Below are 9150 nucleotides of genomic sequence, written 5' to 3'. Positions count from 1 at the left end.
CATCGACTTGCATGTACCGTCATGTTTATCTTTTACACAAGTTGACACAGTTCCCTGAGGTCTTTGTAAGACAGCTGTGGCATTATTTGGTCAAATAGTGTTCAATGCTCGTCTGTGCAGCAACGACAGAACAGTTTGCATGCTTTGCTCCAACTTTTGCCATTGCGTTAGAACTGGTTACACTAGCCGCGTTTCCATTACCCTTCAAATTGCGCAAATTAAAATTGCGAATTGAAAATACGCCCAATGGAAACACGTAAATTTCGCAAAAACTCCCATTTATCGCAAAAAAGTTTTTACGCTCGCATGAGGTGGTTTTTCAGGCAATTCGAAAAAGAAATATTTCGGAAAACTGCAATGGAAACAGTTTTTGCGCATTTCCAGGTCACCTGACGTAGATGACGCGGTTAGTTTGGACAGAATACGAGACAGAGTTCTTTATTAAATTCATACAAGACAAAAGAATTACAGGAATACTGGATTCTAAACCTCAAATAAATGCCACAATCAAGACCTCGAAGCAGATATGAGGGAGAAACACCCAGAAACACCTCATATGTGCCTCTCACAGTATAAGGGTCTTTCCTTGCCATTAATGCTTGGATAATACACATCTCCTTCCATTAATAATAATGGCCAGTGCAGTGGCTGGGATATAGTACATAAACCTACCAACGTCCGTTACCATGGTTTTTGGAATGATTTTACTGATCGCGAGAGGAAAAAATGAAGTTTTAGTCGCATAACATCGGTTAATGGAAACGCCATCATTTCGCAATAGTTTTTTGTCGACATTTAGAAAAAAATCGCGCAAATCTGTAATGGAAACGCACCTAATGTTGTCGCTTGCGAAAACCAACGGCGCCGTGAGTGGAAACGTGCAGATTAAGGGCGGCAATATTGTAATAAGATCCCCTTCCTACGTCAGAAGGGGAGAGAAATCTGATCGGCTTAATTTATGACATGCTTACAGAGAAAGGCTTACTAAAAAACTCATGTTTTCTGAGTTGGATGATGCACTGGGCACACGATTATAGCACTTAAGCCCTATTCGGACGGGACTAGTTTTCCAAACGACGTTTGAGTTACAATTCTTATCAACCTACGTCTGTGATTTCATGTACGGATTCGGATGGGACTAACATCTCCGTGTTTATTACCGAGGTAGGAGTGTCTGTGTCTGTCATTTCAGGAATATAACTTAAAAACTTTAAATTGAACACAATTTATGAAGTTTGATCAAATGTATTTTGAAATTAAGTACTTTTAAAATTAAGCACTTTGAAATATAAAGTAAAACGTCCTAACGTATTTAGTGTTTTGTAAACATTTTATAAAAATTGTAGTATAAAAAAACTAAACATACATTTATCATCATGATTTTATAGAACTGGGTTCTTATAATAAACCCAATGGAATAAAAAGTTTTAACTTATATAATTTACACGTTATGTAATTAAGTGCAGAAATGAAAGTAATCTTACCTGAAACTGATATTACAGTAGCCAGTCTTAACAGTTTACGTGATTTGGCTCTTCTTGTTCATTTCATTTTTTTATTTCTGCGCAGTGTACCGAACACATCTACATCCATTATCGGTGCGCAAAAAGCAGAAACGTGAATACCGGCGCGATAGCGAGAGATTGTACGGTAGTTCACGCTGAACAAAACACACAAGAAAAAGCGTTTTGGAAAAAAACATTTTCGGCAATCACAGACATTCGCATTCGGACGGGATTAGATTTCTCTGAGGACCGCCGAGTTTGACGAAAAACAGTAGGTCATTTGCTCTGGAATTTTTACAGAGGTCGTGTGAGAAAAAGACAGACATGGCAGATTCGGACAGGATTAAAATCTCAAAGTACGTCTGTGAAACAGAAATTTCTCTAACGCATACTTGCCAACCTTGAGACCTCAGAATTAGGGAGATATTCAAAAGGACCATAAACCGAAAAATGTAATTCATTTATTTGACAAATTCAATTCCTTAAGGCCTCTCCTCAGGAGGTTAGACCCTAATTTGTTTGCTACTGTAAATGAAAAGACAAGAAATAGCTAGATCTTATCAATAAACATTTATTAATTCATAGCCTAATGCAAAAATTACATAAGTAAACTCTCAAAACATTATAATTATGACATTTCATTTTTACATTTTCATGTAAGTCTAAAGCTAAATAAATAAATAAATAGCTGTTCTTGCCAGTATTTCAGACGTCTGCTTCTAGGGGCCGTTCACATATCGCATCTTTTTCACGCTCAAGCAAGGTCGTTATTTCAACTGTAGGCGCGCGGCCGCGGTGAGCACGCTCATAATGGAAGCAACGTGGTGCGCTAGTTTTTCCAGGCGGGTTTGTACTTCTTATTTCCAGAAATATATCTAATAGTAGCCTAAAGCTAATGCGAGGGCTAGAAATCAATTAATCCTTTGCTGATACTTCTTCGTCGTCATCGTGGAGAGCGCAGTTTGGTTGCATAGCAACGACAGGTCTGAAACGGCTGGTGTAGCAATATTGTTGTCCGGGTGGAAATCGGGAGAAATTCGGGAGAAAGGTCGGTCCGGGAGATTTTCGGGAGGGGCTTTGAAATTCGGGAGTCTCCCGGAAAAATCGGGAGGGTTGGCATGTATGCTCTAACGTCCCCCTGTGAAACTAGTCCCGTCCGAATAGGGCTTTAAAACACCGAAAAAGTCAGATTTTCATGATATGTCACCTTTAATACTAAAACTTTCTATTATATTTTTGTATTTAAAAAAAAAAAAAAAAAAACTTCCTTTGTGTACTGTACTCTCTAATGTACTCTGACATGTTATTTCAGAAACTCACTGCTGGAGCTGTTGAATTTGGTGTGTGTACCGGTGGGGCTGGTGTTCTTTAGTTTGGCCCTATTGACCTTTGCCCTTTGTCAGTGGAGTCCTGGAGTGAATATTGTGGCTAGAATCAATACAGTCTCTCATGAGGCATGTTTCCATTGCAGATTTGTGCAAAAGGTTTGCGTTTTTTTTTTCCTCTATATATTGATAAAAAAAACTGTTGCGAAATGACGGCGTTTCCATTTACCAATGTTATGTTTCCTCTCACGATAAGTCATTCCAAAAATCATGGCAATGGACAGTGGTAGGTTTATTATACTAATAATAAATATTAATACTATGTTTATTTTATATAGCGCCTTTTCTTGCCTCTCTTGACCTGTAACATGTTGGTAGTTGAACAAACTCTGGGTTAAAGGATTAGTTTCGAGTTGACAAAACCAAACCAATCTAACCAGGCTTTGTTAGTACCATGATGCTGATCATCAACTTTCTCTGTCAATCACATGCTGAGAAAGAGAGAAACTGCGATTCATTTCTGGCAAAAGAAAAGCAGTACGATTCACTTCTCTCTTCTGCAGAATATTACGAGATTAAAAAAATATATATATAAGAATTTAAACAAATTTACACAGCAAGAAGAAAATAACTGTCTATGAAAGTAGACAACTAAAAGAAAAAATCTTGCTATATCAGTGCAAGTAAAAGTTGTGAAGTTAGTTTATACAGTTGATAAAGGTATAGAGAGAATTGAACATTTAAACTCACATGTAGTAATTTTATAGCTTAATTTATTGATTCTAAAGCGTATTTATATTACCTTTATATAGTTATTCCTTTAAACTGTGCGTAAAAATAATTGAGAAACTAAAATTGTACATGTGTGATCGATTACTAATTGCATAAATAATATCTAAATCATACAAATTACTATTCTAAATAAGTGTTACTAAAAGCCAGATGATTTTGTCTTTAAAAAGCATTTGCTATGTAGTGACCTTTAAATTGGAGTAGAAACAGGTGGAGTGACCTTATCGCATCAGACATGTGTCACTTTGCTCACAGCTGATTGGTCCAAGTTCAGTTTGAGATCTCTGACCTGGAACATACACTCCACGGCTAACCTGGTGCAGGACAGGTTAAGTTACTATGGCGATGAACACTGTACAAAGCCAAACCACTTTCATGGTGCCTAAAACCCAGGGTTGGTGCAAACTAAACTGAAACACACCTGGCTACCCACCTAAACCAGCTTCACGGTATAGGCCTCAGGTGTTGTGTGCCACGATATCGGGCCTTCTACACTTCCTCTTTCTCTACGGCTTTGTGTGGGTGTTCATCGAAGCTGTGTTGCTCTTCATCTGCGGTTGCTCAGGTTATGGTGGGTGTGTCTGTCAGGCTGGCTCCTGACTGCTATGGCTGTGAACAATGAGTTGTTGTTGTTGTTTTTTTAAATTAATTTGATTAGAAGGAAATAAAACAGCTTGGGGATTTTTGACATTTATGCTATGAGATAAAAATACAGCTTTGACACAAGCTGTTCACAGTCACGCATATCTGTAACATTTCAACAGTCAACACCTGCATTTTGGAAATGTTCATTCAGTTTTTATAATGTGTTTTGCTCTAAACAGTTACTGGATTAAAGGGAATAAAGGTTTTATCTGTAGTTTGTAAGTTCTAGTTATAAAAGTTATTCAATAATGGGGTCAGGCCTATTTTTCTATGCTAGTTGTCTCCAGAGACAGTATAAGAAGAAAACCAACAGTAGCCTATTTACTTCCGAAAACTCTACTCTCTTAAAACACCTTATTATCTGTTTTTTACAAAAAATGCCATTGTGGTTCATGCGTTTCAGAGGTTAAATTGATGACATGAAGTCACTCGACTCCTCCCGTCTCATTCTTGTCCATGTGCTTCAGATGTCTTTGCTGTGGACTCAAACAACACTGAGGACTACAGCATCAGTGGAAAATGGTTGAAGTGCCATGATTATACAGTGAAAAAAAAACTACAGCACAGTAAATGCTTTTAGCAATCTCTGAGGAGCCTCAGTTACGATAATTGGCGTTTAGTATTCGACACGCGCTTTACATGGTAGTACAATCACAGCAAACTGGGCCATCCGACCAATCAGAGCACAGTAGGCCAACGGAAAGGAGGCCCATGTGAAAAAAAACCCTGCATGGTTCATATACAGCAACCACATATCTTCTTTGCTTAAATCGGCCAGAATTACCTTCTGTGTTTCATGTAAGCCCAATACATGTCCTATACAAAATCAGACCGATTATGGCCCATTTCATACTAAATGGCACACATACAACTTGTAGGGGATTTTTGCGTTATATATGAATACTGTAAAAAGTCTTATATGAGTTTTACATGACAAAAGTATGCAATAGTGTATGGTATTAGTAGAAAATAACTGATATTCATATACAGATCATTTAAAGTTCTTATATTGAATCATATGCTAGTCAAATTAAAGTCATAGGATTTAAACACATTGGGTCTCATTCATGAAACATTCGTAAATATACGAGTAAATATGTGAGTGATTTGCGCGTAAAGAGACATTCCCGAAAATTCTTCTCCTGATTCACAAATACTTCGTAAACGTCAGATTTGATAGTGAAATGTGTGTGTGGGTTAATGAATTCCAAACAGTCGTAAATGGGACGCGCGTGCACGCTCATTCTTAATTACCATAAATTCCGCCCATTAAAACCGACTGACAACTATATATGGGCATCATATTATGACACCAAACGAAGGATTTCAACATGTCTTCCCAAAAGCGAATGAAGAAGAGAAATTTCTCAGATGCAGAAATTGAAGTTTTATTATCAGAAGTTTATTCAAAATGCCACATTTTTTTTTCAAGCGTACATAGTGGCGTATCAGGTCTTAAAAAAAGGATTTTTTAGGTAAAAATGCTTGGCAGCATATTACAGATGCAGTTAATGGAGTTTCATCTGTTAATCGAACAGTCCCAGAAGTGAAAAGAAAATGGTTCGACATGAAGCTTGACTGCAACACTTGTGACTTGCTGACTTGTAAAAAAAAAAAAAAAAAAAAGAATAAACAGCTTGAATATAAAAATTTTTTAAAAAAAAAATTAAAAAAAGACTTGTGGACTTGTGTTCCGTTTGCAGATGCTATTACTGGCTCTCGTAATAAAAGTAAAAAGAAAAACCGTATGTAATTACTATATATAATATTTTTTTCAAAATGCTTGTAAATATGTACCCGATTAAGGTTAATTAAAAGGCAGCCTTATTAAAGAGCAAAACGTTCGGATGTTAAACGCACTATTTACGCGTGGCTGGGAGCAGGTGTAGATTTCTTTCGTACCAACTAACATTTGGGAAATACGAACATTTTAATGAATCCGAAAATTTACGCCAGAACCCCTTTACACACGATTTACACACAAATTTGTTCTGCTCGTGTTTCATGAATGAGACCCATTTTGTGTCATTTGTTTATGTGTTTCATACATACACGTTTTGATGACCAACATCACTTATATGCAGTTGGCAAATTTGGAAATTGTACAGTGCAGAAGCCGGTTAGAGTATTACTGTCAGAATATCACTGACCTTTATGAAGACTGTTCATTTTCCTACAGGATTTGAAAGAGCAGTTATAAAGCAATGACATTGTAAGACCGTGTATTTACATTAATTGTGAACTGTCTGAGCCTGTTGTTTGTGAACAAATCATAACATATTATTGCAAATGAACAAAGTTGAGTCAAATATGTTTCTAAAACAGTGATTAAAATGTTGAAAATTGGCTGGAATATATTTTTGTATATGTGACATGAACTGGTGGTGATATGCATAATGTCACTTCGACATTTAGGAAAGTTTTTATGTTTGTAGGTTAAGAATAGAACTGTTGTATACCATAGTAGTACTGTGATAAAGTTCATAGAAATTGTCACAAATGAAAAGGAAATCTGGTGATGCAGGTTTTAAAATGAAAACTATTGATATGTGAAATATGCAACTGTATCTTGTAGAATACACTCTAATAAATCATTTTGTAATTAAAATGTGTGCTTGTATGTGTAGCTTAAATGTGTTTCATCTAAGGTTGATTATACAGTATATATAACCATGATTTACTATAGGCATATGGCTCCACTTAGGAGAAGATAAGAGTGAATTACAGCCTTATACTGATTGGTAAACTGCACTGTGTTTTATACAGTACACGTCCATGCTGGATATTCATATTAAATTAGCATTATTTTCTGATGTTTTTACATCATGAAATCTCTATGGCTTTAGTTGTATGTAGAACATATATGACATAATATGATTAAAAATACATTAATATTATGCAATTTATATATGTGTTTTTTTTTTGTTTGTTTTTTTGCAGCATATATGTCCCTTACAATATTCTGCTGGAACATATAAGAATCACAGGTGTTTTTAGCAAACCTTTTTCCATATGGGGAGGGAGAGACCGAATCTTCAAACTGCTTTGAATTAATCATTTGAGAATCTTTAAGAAATTACGTGATATTAAATGCATATTATGAGAAAATGAAAGTGATTTTGACCTTGGATGCATGTTAACCTGTTGTAGGGTTTATATTTTATAATTATTTTAATTTTTTAAACAAAATTAGGAACTTTTAAAATAGCATAATTAGGGCACTTTAAATTCATTTGACATGCTAACTAGTAATAGCACATGTTGGTATTTTATTTCTATTGTGTTATACAAACCTATAGGATGAGCAAGCAAGAAGAAACTGGTCTCAGTATTACAAATTAACACGGTTTTTGCTCACTGAGTGAAATAACAAATAATATCTGACTATTAACACCCACTTCCACAACGTTTGTATCCACTTCCGCCCACACACACAACATATTATATATTGTAGTGTTGCTAACTTCATACTTCAACCATTCATCATCAAACTAAAAATTAAATTTAAAGGATTTGTTGAAGAATGAGGGGAAAATAGCCTATAGGCTAGTGTTTACAATGTTTGAAAATGTTTGAAAATGTTTCGTTATATAATGGGTATATTTGTGGCAATAGCCAACAATACATTGTATGGGTCAAAATTATTGATTTTTCTTTTATGCCAAAAATCATAAGGCTATTAAGTAGATCATGTTCCATGAAGATATTTTGTAAATATATATATATGAAACATTTATGTGAGTGAATGCTGCACAATCGCGAACAAAAACTTTAAAGGTGATTTTTTTTGCACCCTCAGATTCCACATTTTCAAATAGTTGTATCTCTGCTAAATATTGTAATATGGAAAGTTTATCTATTCAGCTTTCAGATGATGTATAAATCTCAATTTCAAACAATTTACCCATGTGACTGGTTTTGTGGTCCAGGGTCACATATAACATCGCGACTACATGAAAATAAATTTTACTGTTATAAAAAATAGATTTGTGAACATTAGTGGAACTGAAGGTGTTCGAATAAACACAAAACACATGTGATCATAGCCATAATTTGCGGTGGGTGGGACATGTCCACACCACTTTTTGCTAAGGTCGATATTGTCCCCACCACTTTTGAAACATCTTGTGGCATGAATGTACCAATACAAATAAATAAAACATCTCCAGTTAACTAGCAGAGCATTCATTTTATTCGTTTGTTAAATAAGAGGCGATCTAGTGCTGAAATGTGTTGTTTTTGAAATCAAGTGCTGGTTGCCGCTGCGATCAGTGGCGCGGATACTGTGTTTGTTTGTGGCTCGCGCACAGTCTTTACACGGATGCGCGCTTGAATCCATTGTGAAAACTCTTTATTCGTTCCGGTGAAATTACAAAACAAAATGCTCACAAACGTGTCCCTGCCTGATATACAACCACTGATAAACATAATCGGTTTTGATGAGAGAAAAAAAACATATACGGGTGCGGATTAGAACCCAGAACCTCTGACACGCTTGGCAAAAGTTCTGCCACTGGACCATTTACACTAACAACATATTAGACCTCATTAAACGACAAATTAAACCCAATGTACTATTTAAATCGATTGCTTGACATTGTAATGTTATTGTACATACATCTGATTTATGATTTAGCATTGTGTTAGCAACGCCCAGCCCCCACCTACACACCTGTCCCACCCACTTTTTAAAACAAAAGGCTTGTTCGTCTTGAACCGGCGCTGCACAGACCGATCGGTGAATGACATCAAAGTACCGCGAGAGCGAATAGAAAGTAGATGGCTCCTTATGCTTTTGAATTGCTCTCGCGGTACTTTGATGTCATAAACCGATCGTTCTGTGCAAGTCGAACAAGCCTAAAGTTACGCCACTGCACTGATCG

This window comes from Abramis brama (genome assembly GCF_963993115.1).
Source record: "Abramis brama genome assembly, chromosome: 4".
NCBI lineage: Eukaryota > Metazoa > Chordata > Actinopteri > Cypriniformes > Leuciscidae > Abramis > Abramis brama.
This window is presented reverse-complemented; position numbering follows the sequence as displayed.